This window comes from Staurois parvus, unplaced genomic scaffold (genome assembly GCF_062004578.1).
Source record: "Staurois parvus isolate SC_StPar_1 unplaced genomic scaffold, SC_StPar_1.0 ptg000232l, whole genome shotgun sequence".
NCBI classification, from domain to species: domain Eukaryota; kingdom Metazoa; phylum Chordata; class Amphibia; order Anura; family Ranidae; genus Staurois; species Staurois parvus.
This window is the reverse complement of record NW_028318028.1, coordinates 743,288-758,090: the sequence shown is the minus strand read 5'-3', so window position 1 is coordinate 758,090 and position 14,803 is coordinate 743,288. Positions and strand designations below refer to the sequence as shown.

At 42.5% G+C, this 14,803-nt stretch overlaps 1 long non-coding RNA gene across 1 annotated transcript in view; it reads right to left on the bottom strand.

Annotated features, from left to right (window-relative positions):
* LOC149460219 (uncharacterized) overlaps window positions 1-2,699 on the bottom strand; it is a 32,549-nt gene extending 29,850 nt beyond the window's left edge. Inside the window, exon 1 of the long non-coding RNA XR_016313100.1 lies at window positions 2,536-2,699. This is a non-coding gene — a long non-coding RNA (uncharacterized LOC149460219). The remainder of the gene's footprint in view (window positions 1-2,535) is intronic.
* Between the last annotated feature and the right edge of the window lie 12,104 nt (window positions 2,700-14,803).

The window sequence follows — 14,803 nt, the reverse complement described above, 5'->3', positions numbered from 1 at the left end:
AAAAAGGCCTGGTCATTAAGGGGGGTAAATCCTCTGGGGCTCAAGTGGTTAATACACTCACTGGCCACTTTATTAGGTCCACCTTGCTAGTACCGGGTTGGACCCCTTTTGCCTTCAGAACTGCCCTAATTCTTCATGACATAGATTCAACAAGGTGTTGGAAACATTTCTCAGAGATTTTGGTCCATATTGACATGAGTTACTGTTGCCTTTCTGTCATCTCGAACCAGTCTGCCCATTCTCCTCTGACCTCTGACATCAACAAGGCATTTTCGTCCACACAACTGCCACTCATTGGACATTTTCTCTTTTTCGGACCATTCTCTGTTATCCCTAGAGATGGCTGTGTGTGAATATCCCAGTAGATCAGCAGTTTTTGAAATGCTCAGTTGGTGCTCGTCTGGCACCAACAAACATGCTATGTTTAAAATCAATTAAATCCCCTTTCTTCGCCATTCTGATGCTCAGTTTGAACTTCAGCAAATCATCTCACCATGTCTAGATGCCTAAATGCATTGAGTTGCTGCCATGTGATTGGCTGATTAGCAATTTTTGTTACCAAGCAACTGAACAGGTGTACCTAATAAAGTAGCTATAACTGCGACATAGGCCATATTGTAATGTAATGTTGCTAAAAATTAATTTTCCTTTTCATTTTGCAATGCTATCATTTTCTGTAAAATTCAATGGCAACCTGTAGGCAGTGTCTTTTCCTGCTTCTGTGATTGGCTGACTGAGACTGATTTTCTAGAAGTCTGCACTAAAATACAGATCAGATTTTGGGCATCCTTTGCAACAAAAATTACATTTTTAGTGACATGCTCCAAAAGGGTAATTACTTCTAAAGAGAAGCAGATTGTGCAGTGTTCCTCATTAGAGCATGCAGTTGAATAATGATAAAAAATCACTCCCATTCAGAATCAGTATCCTAAAGACATAGAAAACAGCTTTTTCTTAAAGCGGAGTTCCACTCATCTGTCAAAAAATAAAAGTCAGCAGCTACAAAAACTATAGCTGCTGACTTTTATAAAACAGGCACTCACCTGTCCCACGGTGTCCTCCCCGCAGCCTGTTTCACCAGCCGTCTGGTGTTCCAGGCGCTGGCATCTTCAGTGTGGGCACCCGGCTGTGACAGCTTGTGGCTTCACAGCCGGGTACCCACTGCACATGCCCGAGTAGCGCTGCGCTTCCTGAATGGCCCCGTAGTCTTCTGGGACCTGTCACGTGTCCCAGAAGACTACGGGGAGGGAGGGTAGGAGGACAACCTCCACTTCCGATCACTAGACGATCGCAGCAGAAGTGGGAGCAGGTACCTGTCAATTTCGGGTACCCACTCCCCAAAGATGCCAATCCTTAATGGGGAGCGGGGGACCAGTCTTTAAAGCCGAACTTCCCCTTTTGGGTGGAGCTCCGCTTTAAGAGCAGAAACAGGCAGGACTCAAAGCAGAGTTTGTTAAATGTCTGCAATGTACATTGATCACCTAGAGAGGAATTGTTTTTTTTCACAACAAAAGCAGAGTTACTCTTTCAGCTACTTTTTTTTTCTATTAATTTGGGTCTTTTTACTTTTGACACATGCACAAGGCAAAATTATTATTATTATTATACAGGATTTATATAGCACCAACAGTTTGCTCAGCACTTTACAACATAACAGGAGACAATACAGCAACAATACAGTTCAATACAAGAGGGTTAGGAGGGCCCTGCTCCTTGGAGCTTACAATCTAAGAGATAGCACCCTAAGTGCATATTGGGCCACATCCAGCCAGTGGTACATCTTTAAAAGAGAAGTATGTGGGGGTTTTCTCCCCCAGTTATACTTACCTAGGTGGATGCAGCATCGGTCCACCGCTGTCTGCTCTGCCCCCCCCCCCCCCCCCCCATGCTCACTGGAGCGCTGGGCTGTGCAGTGGGACGGAGCGGTTGTCTCGGGCTCCCAGCGGCTCACTGAGAGGCTGAACCAGGTACTGCTCCAGACTCTGGGGTGGATTCCGACTTTAAAATCTGGACTTTCCCCATCCTGGACCGGGTGAGTGATGTCAGCCGACAGCAGGCTTCACCCCACTTTCAGCTGAAAATGGGTCACAGGAGTACAGAACGAACTGCACTCTTGTGAGCCACAGGAGAAGTACAGCCAAAAGAGCTTTGGGTGTACTTCTCCTTTAACATCCAGTAGTCCATTATGATCACTTGTAATCATTTTAGGCCATGCCACTCTTGCTCGTGTTTATTTGACCGGGGTAGGGACAGTCTTACAAGGAAAAAAGTAAACATTAAAATTATTTTTATAAAAAAAAACCATAAAAATAAATACTAATTACTGTAGTGATGGCAGGTCGGAAAATGTTAATATGAATCTGTGCCAACCCAAAAATGATATCTGTGTTTTGGGTGTAGGCTGTCTTTAAACCCTACATAGCTTAGTTGCCAAAACAGTGCTCATGTTGGTTGCATTACTTGTAAATGTTTAGTCTGTGCATGGCCAACTACATTCTTTTTCCCTGATGGTCTGGGAGATCTCTCTCCTCTTACCCTCTTCTTCTGTCCCCAATTCTTCCTGACAAATTTAGAAGTCCTCCAGCTCTCCTGATCCTGGGAACTTTAGCGGAGATGTCAGTCAGCCAGACAAGATGTCACTACATCGAGTAATGCTCAACTCCTTTCAGCATTGACAGCTCAGCCGATCAGCTGTTTACATTCTGCTGGGAAAACAGAAAAAAAAGTCAAAAGGATTCCTAATTTATAAATGATGGTTTAAATGGGCTCTCAACTTAATGTTACATAGTTAGTCATAGTTACATAGTTAGTCTGGCTGAAAAAAGACAAAAGTCCATCCAGTTAAACCATTAAAAAATAAACAAAAGTTATAATCCTATACCCATAGTTGATCCAGAGGAAGGAAAAAAAAACAGCAAAGCATGATCCAATTTGCTCCTGCTGGTAAAAAATTCCTTCCTGATCCCCCGAGAGGCAATCAGATATTCCCTGGATCAACTTTACCTACAAATGTTAGTATCCAGTTATATTCTGTGTATCCAAGAAAGAATCCAGGCCTTTTTTGAAGCAATCCACTGAGCTGGCCAGAACCAATTCTTGAGGGAGTCTATTCCACATTTTCATAGCTCTCATTGTGAAGAAACCTTTCCGTGTTTGGAGATTACATTTCTTTTCCTCCAGCCGTAAAGAGTGCCCCCTTGTCCTCTGTGATGAATAGCTCTACACCGAGTTCACTATATGAACCACTGATGTAGTTATACATGTTGATCATATTCCCCCTTAACCTCCTCTTCTCAAGAATGTGACTGTAGTTTGATGGTTTTTAATCATCCATTAGCTTTGGAGATCTTTTTGGGGAATTCTGTGAAGAGATTTCCTACCCATGTTCCATGCTTTCTCCTCCCAACCATGCAGTCTCACTCCTCTTATTGCAAAAAGAGGCATCTTAATCTCCCCACTGCAACCTAGATAAGTTTTACAATGAATGACAAATTTATGCTTCAGGGGCTGCCAGACCCATCATATATGGTGTTCTTGTCCTCGCATCAGGAGGTTCGGGAGTGGGTTGTACCAGAAGGTCTACACTCTTACAGGGAAAAGTATCTCAAAGGACCCTCAGTTTTGCCTTATCACCTTCCTTTTTATAGCTGTGAAGCAAGTCTTAGCCAAAACTTGGTGGGCCCCCACCCCTAAGACAATATGGAAGAATAAAATTTCATGGCACCTCTTGAATGAAAAGATGTCTGTGACAATTTATGTAAATTTTAATAGGTTTGGAACCTTTGAATTGAACATCACTTACCAAGGGGGACTTTGACCATTCGCTTCTCATCATCTGACTGCTCTGCTGAGCTAACTAGCTAACCCATGTGGCTTTTTCAAAGGATGACCCAGAACCACCCCTGGCAGATCCCCCAACTCTTTACTCTCTATCTACTCTACTTACTCTGATCTCTTTCTCCCCTATTTTCCTATTTCAGTGGAACTTCACTCTCTCAATCAACCTTGCCTATTTTTAATCTTTATCCTGCTAGCTTCAGTTACTTCCTGGTTTCTTGCCTAGGCAAATGATGTCATACATCCAATGGGTCTTCTGGGGGGAAGGAGGGGTTTTCTCAGCTAAGCACACCCTCTTGCTTGTATGCCTGAACTAACGGCGGATGGATTCCAGGAAGTCAATGCTACATGAATCATATGCCCTTATTCAAGATGGCCATAACCAGAAATGTTAGGGGGTTGTTTTTCAAAATAATTTATCAACAAAATAAAGCATTGAGACAATGCTTTGAATATTAAAATTCATTTAAATAGCATTTTTGCTTTGTGGTGCTCAGAATGTTTGGCATTGGTACAGACGCACAATGAACAATACTAACTGGCATTTTCAAGGTTTTGGATATCTTTTTATATCCTTTTCCATTGTTATAAAGTTCCATTCCCTTGTTATGCAGGTCTTTTGACAGTTCTTTTCCGCTCCCCATGGTTCAGTATCTAGCCTGCTCAGTGCATCCACGTTAGAGCTGACAATCTTATTGACTATTTATACACAGACACGAATTGCAATTTAAAGAGCCACAGATGTGGGAAATTAACCTTTAATTGCCATTTCAACCTGTGTGTGTCACCCTGTGTGTCAGTACCAAGGAAAAACATTCCAGGGTATGGAAATTTTTGATCAGGGCCATTTGGGTGATTTCTGTTATCATTATGATTTAAAGCCGTAGTAACAAACAAAAAAAAATTGTGCCCCTGTAGGTTTAAGTCATAAAGTACTAGTATGCACTGCATACTAGCACATTATGACAGAGACTTGCCTGGACACAAAGCCCTTCAGCACAGCACTGTCATGGCTCCTGGGCACATCCATCTTTACCCGGTCTTCCTTCCAGTTCATGAATTCCAGCTGTATGAATGTCCAGGGCATGAAGACGTAACTTCCATGCATGCGAATAGAAGCCCTGGCCAGGCACGGAGCTCTAAATGTACGACATGGGTATGCTGTCCCTACAAAGTGCATGCTCCGGTGATATCACCTGCTGCATGCTGTGTGAATATCTCCTAAACAGTGCAAGTTTAGGAGATATTCACTGTACCTACAAGTAAGTCTTATTATTGGCTTACCTGTAGGCACAAGTTAAAAATTGGACATTACTTCCACTATTAAAAGGAGCAAAACAACTATGTAATAATAAAGACAGTTTTTTGGCATGATCTGTTATATTATAAATATAAATGACAAAATTTCACGATTTCTGCCAGGGTATGCAAACTTTGGAGCACAACTCTGTGTATATATATATATATATATATATATATATATATATATATATATAAAATTTGGGTCTCATTTGTGAAACATCTGTGAAAGGAATTGATGCTTATTTCACTTCTTGATTACTCTAGTGCAGATAGTAAATAGAAAAATCAGATTGGTTGTGGTAGAATGTAGTAAATGATTGAACCTGAAGATTAATTTGATAAACAAGGCTCCCTATAATAATAAAGTGTAATTCCAGTTTTGGTTAGCACGAAAAAAATCCCATCTCAATAAATTATATAAATTGCAAGGATTTTCACAAACTATTTACCAGATTATTATCTTTCTCTGTATTGTAGAAATTGATGCCTGCTTCATAATGTCTTTTCTTAAACTGATTTCTGTACTGGAGATGAATTTATTATAAATCACTGTAACTACCTGCTGCTGTAATGAGAAAAACTGTGGTGTCTGCATCTCTTTAGGCAAGGACAAGCCTTAGCTGTGATGTATGAAGCAGGAAATTAGATTTCTGAGGTTCATTGTGTACCCCAATGGCCGTACTGCAAGGAAGAGACAGTTAAATATATTGACAATTTTGGAATATGATCACGGCTGCAGATGGAAACAGGTTTGTCTTGAAAAAAAGCATTGACTAAATGATATGTGTGTCAATTACATATGTGAAATCAGCTTTTCCATGACAGTGCTGTTTTCCTTCTAATACACCTTGGCTTAGGCTACATGCACATGGGCACATTTTCTTGTGCAGAATATAGGCTGCATACTTTGAGCCCTGGGGTGTCCCGTTGCTGCATACCATTGCCCAAAGACACGACTGGATAAAGAAAGCTGAATGCAGCTATGTACCACTATTAGCATAAAGTAGCGCACGCACACAGACATAATGTCCCGAATTCCCACTACCTGCATTCAGGATATTACATCTATGCTCATGCACTAGTTTACACTAATAGCACCTATTCATGTCTATTGGTGGCTGTACGCAGTTCCAGCTCCAAAAATAGGCATCTTATTTACGCTGCATGGGCAGTTGCTCCCATGTTACATAATTACATACATAGTCTGGCTGAAAAAAGACAAAAGTCCATCCAGTTCAACCATTAAAAAAAAAAAAAAGTTATAATCCTATACCCACAGTTGATCCAGAGGAAGGCAAAAAAAACCAGCAAAGCATAATCCAATTTGCTCCTGCAGGGAAAAAAAATCCTTCCTGATCCCCTGAGAGGCAATCGGATATTCCCAGAATCAACTTTACCTATAAATGTTAGTAATCAGTTATATTCTGTGTATCTAAGAAACAATCCAGGCCTTTTTTAAAGCAATCCACTGAGCTGGCCAGAACCAACTCTTGAGGGAGTCTATTCCACATTTCCACAGCTCTCACTGTGAAGAAACCTTTCTGTGTTTTGGAGATTAAATTTCTTTTCCTCCAGACGTAAAGAGTGCCCCCTTGTCCTCTGTGATGACCTCAGGGTGAATAGCTCTACACCGAGTTCACTATATGAACCACTGATGTATTTATACATGTTGATCATATCCCCCCTTAATCTCCTTTTCTCAAGAGAGAATACATTCAGTTCCTCTAATCTTTCTTCATACCTGAGCTCCTCCATGCCTCTTATCAGTTTGGTTGTCCTTTCTCCCTTTCTCCAATGTTCTTTTTGTGAATTGGTGCCCAAAACTGAACTGCATATTCCAGATGAGGTCTTACTAATGATTTGTACCGGGGTAATATGATATCGCTCGCTGGAGTCTATACCTCTTTTAATACAAGAGAGGATTTTGCTCACTTTAGAAACCGCAGCTTGGCATTGCATGCCATTATTAAGCTTGTGATCTACCAGAACCCCCAGATCCTTCTCCACCATTGATTCCCCCAGTTGTACCCCACCTCCCAGTATGTATGATGCATGCATATTCTTAGCCCTCTAAGCATGAAGCCTTTCTACAAAAAATACAAAATGTAATCATTAGTCATTAATGACAATATTTCTCTTCATTTAAGATAGTGCCAACAAATCCTGCATTGTTTTATAAACTGCATAAGATTGTACAATTGCACATAGAAGGAAATTACAAGCAGCTCGTCATTTTATACCCAGCAGGAAAGATGTATTTGGAAGGGCAGTTCACTACAAGCGCATAAAACAATCTAAATGCCAAAACATTTGTTAAAAACAAAGCTCTAAAATCTAAGACAAAGCAAAGCCTTTATTGCTAATATTTAAAAATATAAATAGTGTCATAAATCACGGCAAGGGTAACTGAATGTGGGATAATGATTGTCACTTTGTAAAGGGAATGTGTAGTGGTTTTGTATACATTTTTCTATGGTCAGGACTAAAAAATAAGTTTTTTTATTCAGTTGATAATAATTGCATAAATGCATGTTTTTTGATATTTTATTTTGTATTCTATATTTTTCCAGCAGGTGAAGATTTAGACCTCCTTTCATAGTTTTTCCAGTCTCTCCTTTTGTGAAAAAACCTATTGTTTACAGAGTTCAATAGCTCAAGCTTTAATATACACATGCTAGTCCCTGATTATTATTATTATACAGGATTTATATAGCGCCAACAGTTTGCTCAGACAATTCAGCAACAATACAGTTCAATACAAGAGGGTTAGGAGGGCCCTGCTCCTTGGAGCTTACAATCTAAGATGGAGGGGCTGGTGGTACAAAAGATAATAACTGTGGGGGATGAACTGATAGGAGAAATAGAAGATTAGGTTATTAGCTATAGGTAGGATAGGCTTCCCTGAAGAGAGAGGTTTTCAGAGATCACCTGAAAGTGGGCAGAGTAGGTGATAGCCGGATAGATTGGGATAGAGAGTTCCAGGGGATGGTGAAGGCTCTAGAGAAGTCCTGGAGTGGAGAGGACAGTGTGGGCTTCATATGTTATTCTTAGTGCTTTGTATTTTATTAATTGGCAATGGGAAGCTAGTAGAGGGATTGGCTGACTCTCCTCCCTTTCCCTTCCTCTTATGGCCCACTTTTCAGCAGCTCTCAGCGATGCTGTGAGATAGAGAACCATGTATGTACAAAGGGTTTGGAAGCTTGTTTCTGTGATCATGGGAGGAGTAGCAGTACCTGCAGGGATTTTCTTAGCTGTGCCCTAGCAATGATGCAGGATGGACAGATATCATCCCTAGGAGTTTTTTAGCCAGGCTTTGGAAGGTATGTAAATGGTACACTCCTATAGCAATGGCATTATTCAAGTTTAGTCAAAGCTGCGCAGTTTGTTTTTTTCTACAGGTACCCCTTACCTGCTTACCCATTGGTAAAGGTGAACTAACCCTTTAAGCAGCACAGACCTCTGAAATGCATCGGTGATTGAGTCCTTTTTCCATTTTACATCATTTCCCTTGCTTTGGGGGCCCAGAACCTTTGTAGTGCCACAGATATAGTGCCCACATGTGCCCAATGAGAAATCCAGCCTTGTTTTAGGGGGGCAACACAGACAGTTCAGTTACAGACGCTTTGATAAATAAGTTACTCAATCAGCAGTCTGTATACTTTGGCTGTGTTTATGGGACTCATTCCATCAGTGATGGTAGTATTTCATTTTATTTCATCTCTGCGGTTAAATATGCTGTGCTATATTTATTTTTTTTCTAATTTTCTTTATTGGGACAACCTCTTGAGAGCAGATGTTTTTTACATTGTCTGTGATTACAGTTCAGTTAGATTGTGCATTGTGATATTTTTCATCACTACCAGTAAATGTAATTTTTTTTAAATACACTGTATACTTATGTGCCCATCCTGGTCACAAAACACTGCAACTCGCTCATATTTGTGTGTTCAGGTGTGTTGTGTTAGGCTGCTTTCACACTGATGCGTTTTTGCTGTATTTTTACCATGCTGAAAAGGCAAGAAAAATATTTCCCTTTAAATCCTATGGGACTCTGCAGGATTTTTTAAAAGTCCTACATGCTGCATCCTTCGTGTGCTTTTCAAAAGAACTTCAAAAACACAGCTCTTCCTTGAAATTAATCAAAAATGCGTCAGAAATGCACTGCGATTGTGTTTTTGGTGCATTTTATGAGTCGCATGTCTATGTTTCACAAGTGCTTGGTGGGAGTCAATCGCCCATAAAATGCATCAAAACTGCATATGCCTTTCTAATGCCTTTTTTTTCAGTGTGAAAGGAGCCTTAAAGTGGAGTTCCACTCACCCTGTCAAAAAATAAAAGTCAGCAGCTACAAAAACTGTAGCTGCTGACTTTTAAAAAACAGCCACTTACCTGTCCCTCGGTCCCATGGTGTGTCCCCTGCAGTCCGTTTCACCTGCTGTCCTGTGTTCCAGGAGGCCGGCATCTTCAGTGTGGGCACCCGGCTGTGACTGCTTGCAGCTTCACAGCCGGGTACCCACTGCGCGAGAAGCACTGCGCTTTGTGAATGGTCCAGTAGTCTTCTGGGACCTTTCACGTGTCCCAAAGGACTACAGGTAGGAAGGGAGGGAGGGAGGACACTTTCCGTTTCCGATCGCCTAGGTGATCGGACCGGAAGTGGGAGCGGGTACCTGTCAAATGCGGGTACCCGCTCCCCCCCCTGCCCCCCAAAAGTGCCAATCCTTAATGGGGAGCGGGGGAGCAGTCCTTAAAGCAGAACGTCCCCTTTTGGGTGGAGCTCCGCTTTAACCTCCCTAACGGTATTCCCGAGTGTAGCTCGGGGTAAAATGTCTGTACCAAAAGCGGTAACCCCGAGCTACACTCGGGCTTACCATGCAGTGCTGTATAGGGAGTCCCTGCAGCACTTACCTTGTCCTTCGCTCCAGCGATGTGTCCCCTGCAGCGTCCCCGGCCATCTCCTCCGGCAGATGCCGGCATCCGGCTCCTGTGTTCCAGTCCCTGTGACGTCGGGACGTACGGGCGCCGCCGGCGGTGGGAAATTTGAAAATTTTAAAAAACTGTCATTTTTTTTCAAAACGATTTTACATAGTAAAACATTGCTGTTTCAAACCATTTCACATACATTTAGTCCCGAGTGTTTTGTCCTGCGCCCTGCCTGCATTTTGAATCTTCTTTCTGCCTGGAAACTGAGAAACGTCCATGGCGTCCAAAAAGTGTCCCTTTAGGTCAAAAGCGGGTTTAGATCAGCTAGAGAACAGCGATAGTAAATCAGAACCACTTGCAGAATTGAGTGATAATGATTCGTGGGGAAATTCGTCATCAGACACTGAAAACGATTTTGCGACTTTGCTCAGCGATGTGCAAACTTGGCGCTATATTTCAAAATTCTGTGTTTTTGGTTTGATTATATTATTGAATTAAATGTATTATTATTATATTATTATTCTTTATGATTGATTATTAAATTATAATTTATGATTTTGTGTTTCAAATTTTATCCCACCCGGGATGTTTACTAGACTCTTGTTCGGACAGATTTAAGTGAGTTATTCCTAAAAATTACAGGCCTACAATTAAAAAAATACATATTTCCATGCAAAAAAAGTACCGCTTTGAGCACAGAAATATGGACATAATCAGACCGCTAGGTAGGTTAAGCAACCTTTGCAAAAATGAAATGAAATTTAATGCATGCTACATTGTTGCAGTGCATTGTGGAGGTTCACTGGGGTACTAATGAAAATGAATGGCACACCAACCTGTGCATGCTGCATTACTACAACATGCTGGTGTGAAAGAGCCCTTTTGTGTGTGAATGACAATAGACATGGCTAATTGATGCTAGGGGCACCCCTAGACCCAGGCACCTTGTGCATGAGCCAAGGCTCTTCTGCTGTAGATCTTTGGTCTAGTGACAAGCAGACAGTATTCAGGCCATTATGGGTGGATTGATCTCTGTCCCAATGGAGGCTGCATAACTCCAGTGCCAAGTTCACTCCATCAATTTTTACAATTGGCTTAAAGCCTAAAAGTGAACGTTCCACTTCTCTGCCTCCCCCCATGCAACTTTTGGCAGCTAAGAAGCGATTTGATAAGGACAGACTGCCTCTTAGCGATCCTGATGCTAGGAATTTGTTGCTAGTGGCAGAGTTGCTTGTCTGACTCCAGCTTCCATCTTTGTATATGTAAGAGTCAGGGCTCATGTACACGGGACGTTCGGAAAACACTTCTGAACAATGGAAACTGACTGCTGGAAAACGTAGGGTAAAAAATGTGTTTTTAGCTGAGTTTGCATACCACATTTATGCGCGTTTATGTACGTTTATGCGCGTTTGCGTTTAGAACATCAGGAGACCTTCTAAAATGCACCGAAAAACAGTAAAAAATTAACTATTTCAGACATTTTGAGAGAAATAGAGAGAGCAGAAGCAGAGAGAGCAGTATGTGTTGAGATTACCTATAATTTCTGGTTGTATTCACTATGGATCCCATCATGAGCATAATGCGGCGCGTTCTACCACTTGTTCCTTCACGCAAAACCTGGAACTGACTGCGCTGGTGTGTTAGGTCCATTTCAATACATGGAAAACACTTTGCATGCATTTCTGATGATGAAAAAAGGCTCTGGACAGCATCTAGATATGGAACAGTTAAAAAACGCTTCTAAACGCAAACACTTATAAACGCGGTTAGCTGCGTTTACACGCATTTACAAGCGTTTGGCATTTGAAACGCTGATAAAATCTACTCCTGAAAGCAAGTTTGGTGCGTTCAAAAAAAATTACTGTAAACTCAACTGTCTGTAAACAACTGTAAATGACGATGTGTACATGGTCACATAGGAAAACATTAGGGAGAGTTCAGGGGCTGCTGAAAAAAACGCAGAAAATCTCTTAAACGTGAGTTTATCAGCTGCAGTGTACATGAGCCCTCAGGCTGATTTTGGTCCATTCCTATATTTTCAAGCTTCTTTCTTGTTTTCACCACCATGGATGGTAGAGAAACTAAACACATTCACACACTAAGGCTTCATGTACATGAGCAAATCGCGGAAAAACCGTGGCAACCACAGTACCGAGTTATTTCTGGCGATTTGCGTTTTCCCATGGTCGTTGGTCAAAACGTTCCTATCCTGAATGCGATTCTTCCGCATTCAGGAGAGGGAGGTTCAACCTCACCTAAATGTAGCAGCTCCAAAACTCTGCTAAAAGCCTACATGGACATGGACACCTAGTCTTTTATGGAGTTGAGTTTAGGAGCTTTGGCAAAAAAATGCCAAAAGCTCCTAAACTCGAATTTAGGAGTTGCTCGTGTACATGAAGCCTAAACCGGGGATGGGGTCAGTTCTAATTAGGATACTCCAAAGTAAAATTGGTTCTCTATTTTAGAGCACCCTGAAAAAAAAGACTATGGTTTCCATAGAAGAGGTTGGACGGATGTTATAAATAGATGGAGTTTTGATCTTGTTCTCTCTCCTGACAATTGGGGATAACACGTGTTTTATTTCAGGAGAATCTCGTTTGTAGTCTCTGACATTCCAAGGCCCTGAGCTCAGAGCAACGGGACCCCTGTCTCTCTCCCCACAGAATGCATGTGTGATTACCACAAAGTGGGGATCCCGGCCAGGAGACACAGTGCAGAGGATTGTATCCTGTTACTATTGTCATAATAAATAACTAGGAACCTCTCCCTGCTGTAGCTTACAGGTCTCTCGTCTAGCAACTGTGTCCTGGTTCCACTTCAGCTGCATCACAGTTGTTCTATTATTCCCTGTATGCTGCGACTGCAACTCTTCCTGTTACTAGACTTCCCACCATTTGTTTTTTAAGTGTATGTCTGGGCAAAACATATGCAGGACACAGGGCTTTTTTTTCAGCGGGTACACAGTTCCTATACCTCCAGCACTCAATGTATGTAATGGAAATGGCTACAGGGGTGTGTTAAAGGGTGTATTGATGCTGGTTGTTGTGGGATCTATTGTTGCTGGGGGATCTATTTTTTTAGGGGGTCTATTGTTAGGGAGATCTATTGTTGCTGGGGGATCATATGTTGCTGGGGAGTCAATTGTTACCAGAAGAGATCTGCTGTTGAGGGAAGGGTCTATTGTTGCTGGCTGCTGGAGGGTCTTTTGATGATGGCTGCTGGAAGATCTATTGTTGCTGGGGTTAATCTGTTGTTGCTGCGGGATCTATTGCTGCTGGGGGATCTACTGTTGAGGAGGGGTCTATTCTTGCTGGGTGCTGGAGGGTCTATTGATGTTGGCTGTTAGAAGATCTATTGTTCCTGAGCAGGGCCATGGATAAGGGGGTACCATTAATTCTCCTGTATGGGGCCCAGACCAGCAGGGAGTCCAGACAGCCGGGTGAATTGGATGTGGGCAGTAAGAGTGATTAGCACGGGGGGGCAATTACTGGAAACACTCCTCTGAATGACTCTTTCTGCCGCAGCTCAAAGCTGGCTTCTTCTCCTCTCCCTCCTGCTGGCTGTCAGGGATAGTTTCCAGTAATTTACCCCCCCCCACCACACCCATCACCCTCCCTGTACGCCATACATTTCTCCCTGCTGCCCAGGCTCCCCTGTGTGCTCCACCCTTGCAGTGCTACTGGCTTCCCCCCTCTCATTCCCACCAGCAGCTGCAGGCACACAATAGGTTCCTTCAATATGGATAGAGGGGGAAGGGTCCATTAAACATGACAAATTTGCCAGCTCCTTTCTTTCCTGAATGAACACAATGAGGGATTGGTAGCAATCGCTCACTGTGTTCATTCATAACTGAAGCCTAGTAAACTTTGTTTTGTTTGGTTGGCTGCATGGGGCCCCGTGGTTTCTAACAGCAGCCCTGTTCCTGAAGTGAATCTATTGTTGCTGCAGGCATTTTGTTGTGGGGGGGTCGGTTGTTGAAGGGGAGATTCATTGTTGTTTGGTGTTGATTACTGGTTGCAAGGGATCTATTTTACTGCCTTTCTTGTTATCATTAATACACTCCATACAAGTTAGTTAGCACCACAATATAATACTTGGTTCTGTATTCTCTGAAAGGGGTGGTATTGGGAGGTGGGTAGGGGTGGAACCAAGGGATGGTGCTCCGAGGTGGGCAGGGTCAAGCGGTGATTTGGAAGGGGGGAGTAGCTGCACCTTTTCTTTGAGGAAAAAAGCCCTGGCAATACCTTGCTAGCCCTGCATAGTTCTTTGCAGCTGAGCTATCTTGCCAAGACATACATTTTGCTTGCAGTTACACTGGGAAAAAAATACTAATGGTCCAGCTCTCTTCCAACCTATTCAAACTGTTGTCAATCAAGTCCTGATGAAGGGGGCACTCTTGGACCCCCAAAATGTGTTGGATACTTTATGGGTTTTCCCTCTGACTTTTACTGGAAAAAGTTGTATCTGGATCTCTTAGCAGTTGTGTTACACTACAAGCTGAGGAGACCATGGAGATAATCTGGGGTGTAGAAGCTGCCTACCTGGGAACCAGATCATTTATATCTACAATACATCAGTACTTTAACCCCTTGGCACCGGTGCCTCCTGGCCCTTTAAGGGTTTCAGAAGCCGGGAGGCGGCGCGGGGTTTAGGGTCATGTGACCACCGTGACGCGCCGTCACGGCGTTCACATAATTGGGAAAGGTCCCGATCGAAAGAGGAGATCGGAACCTTTCCGTGAGTA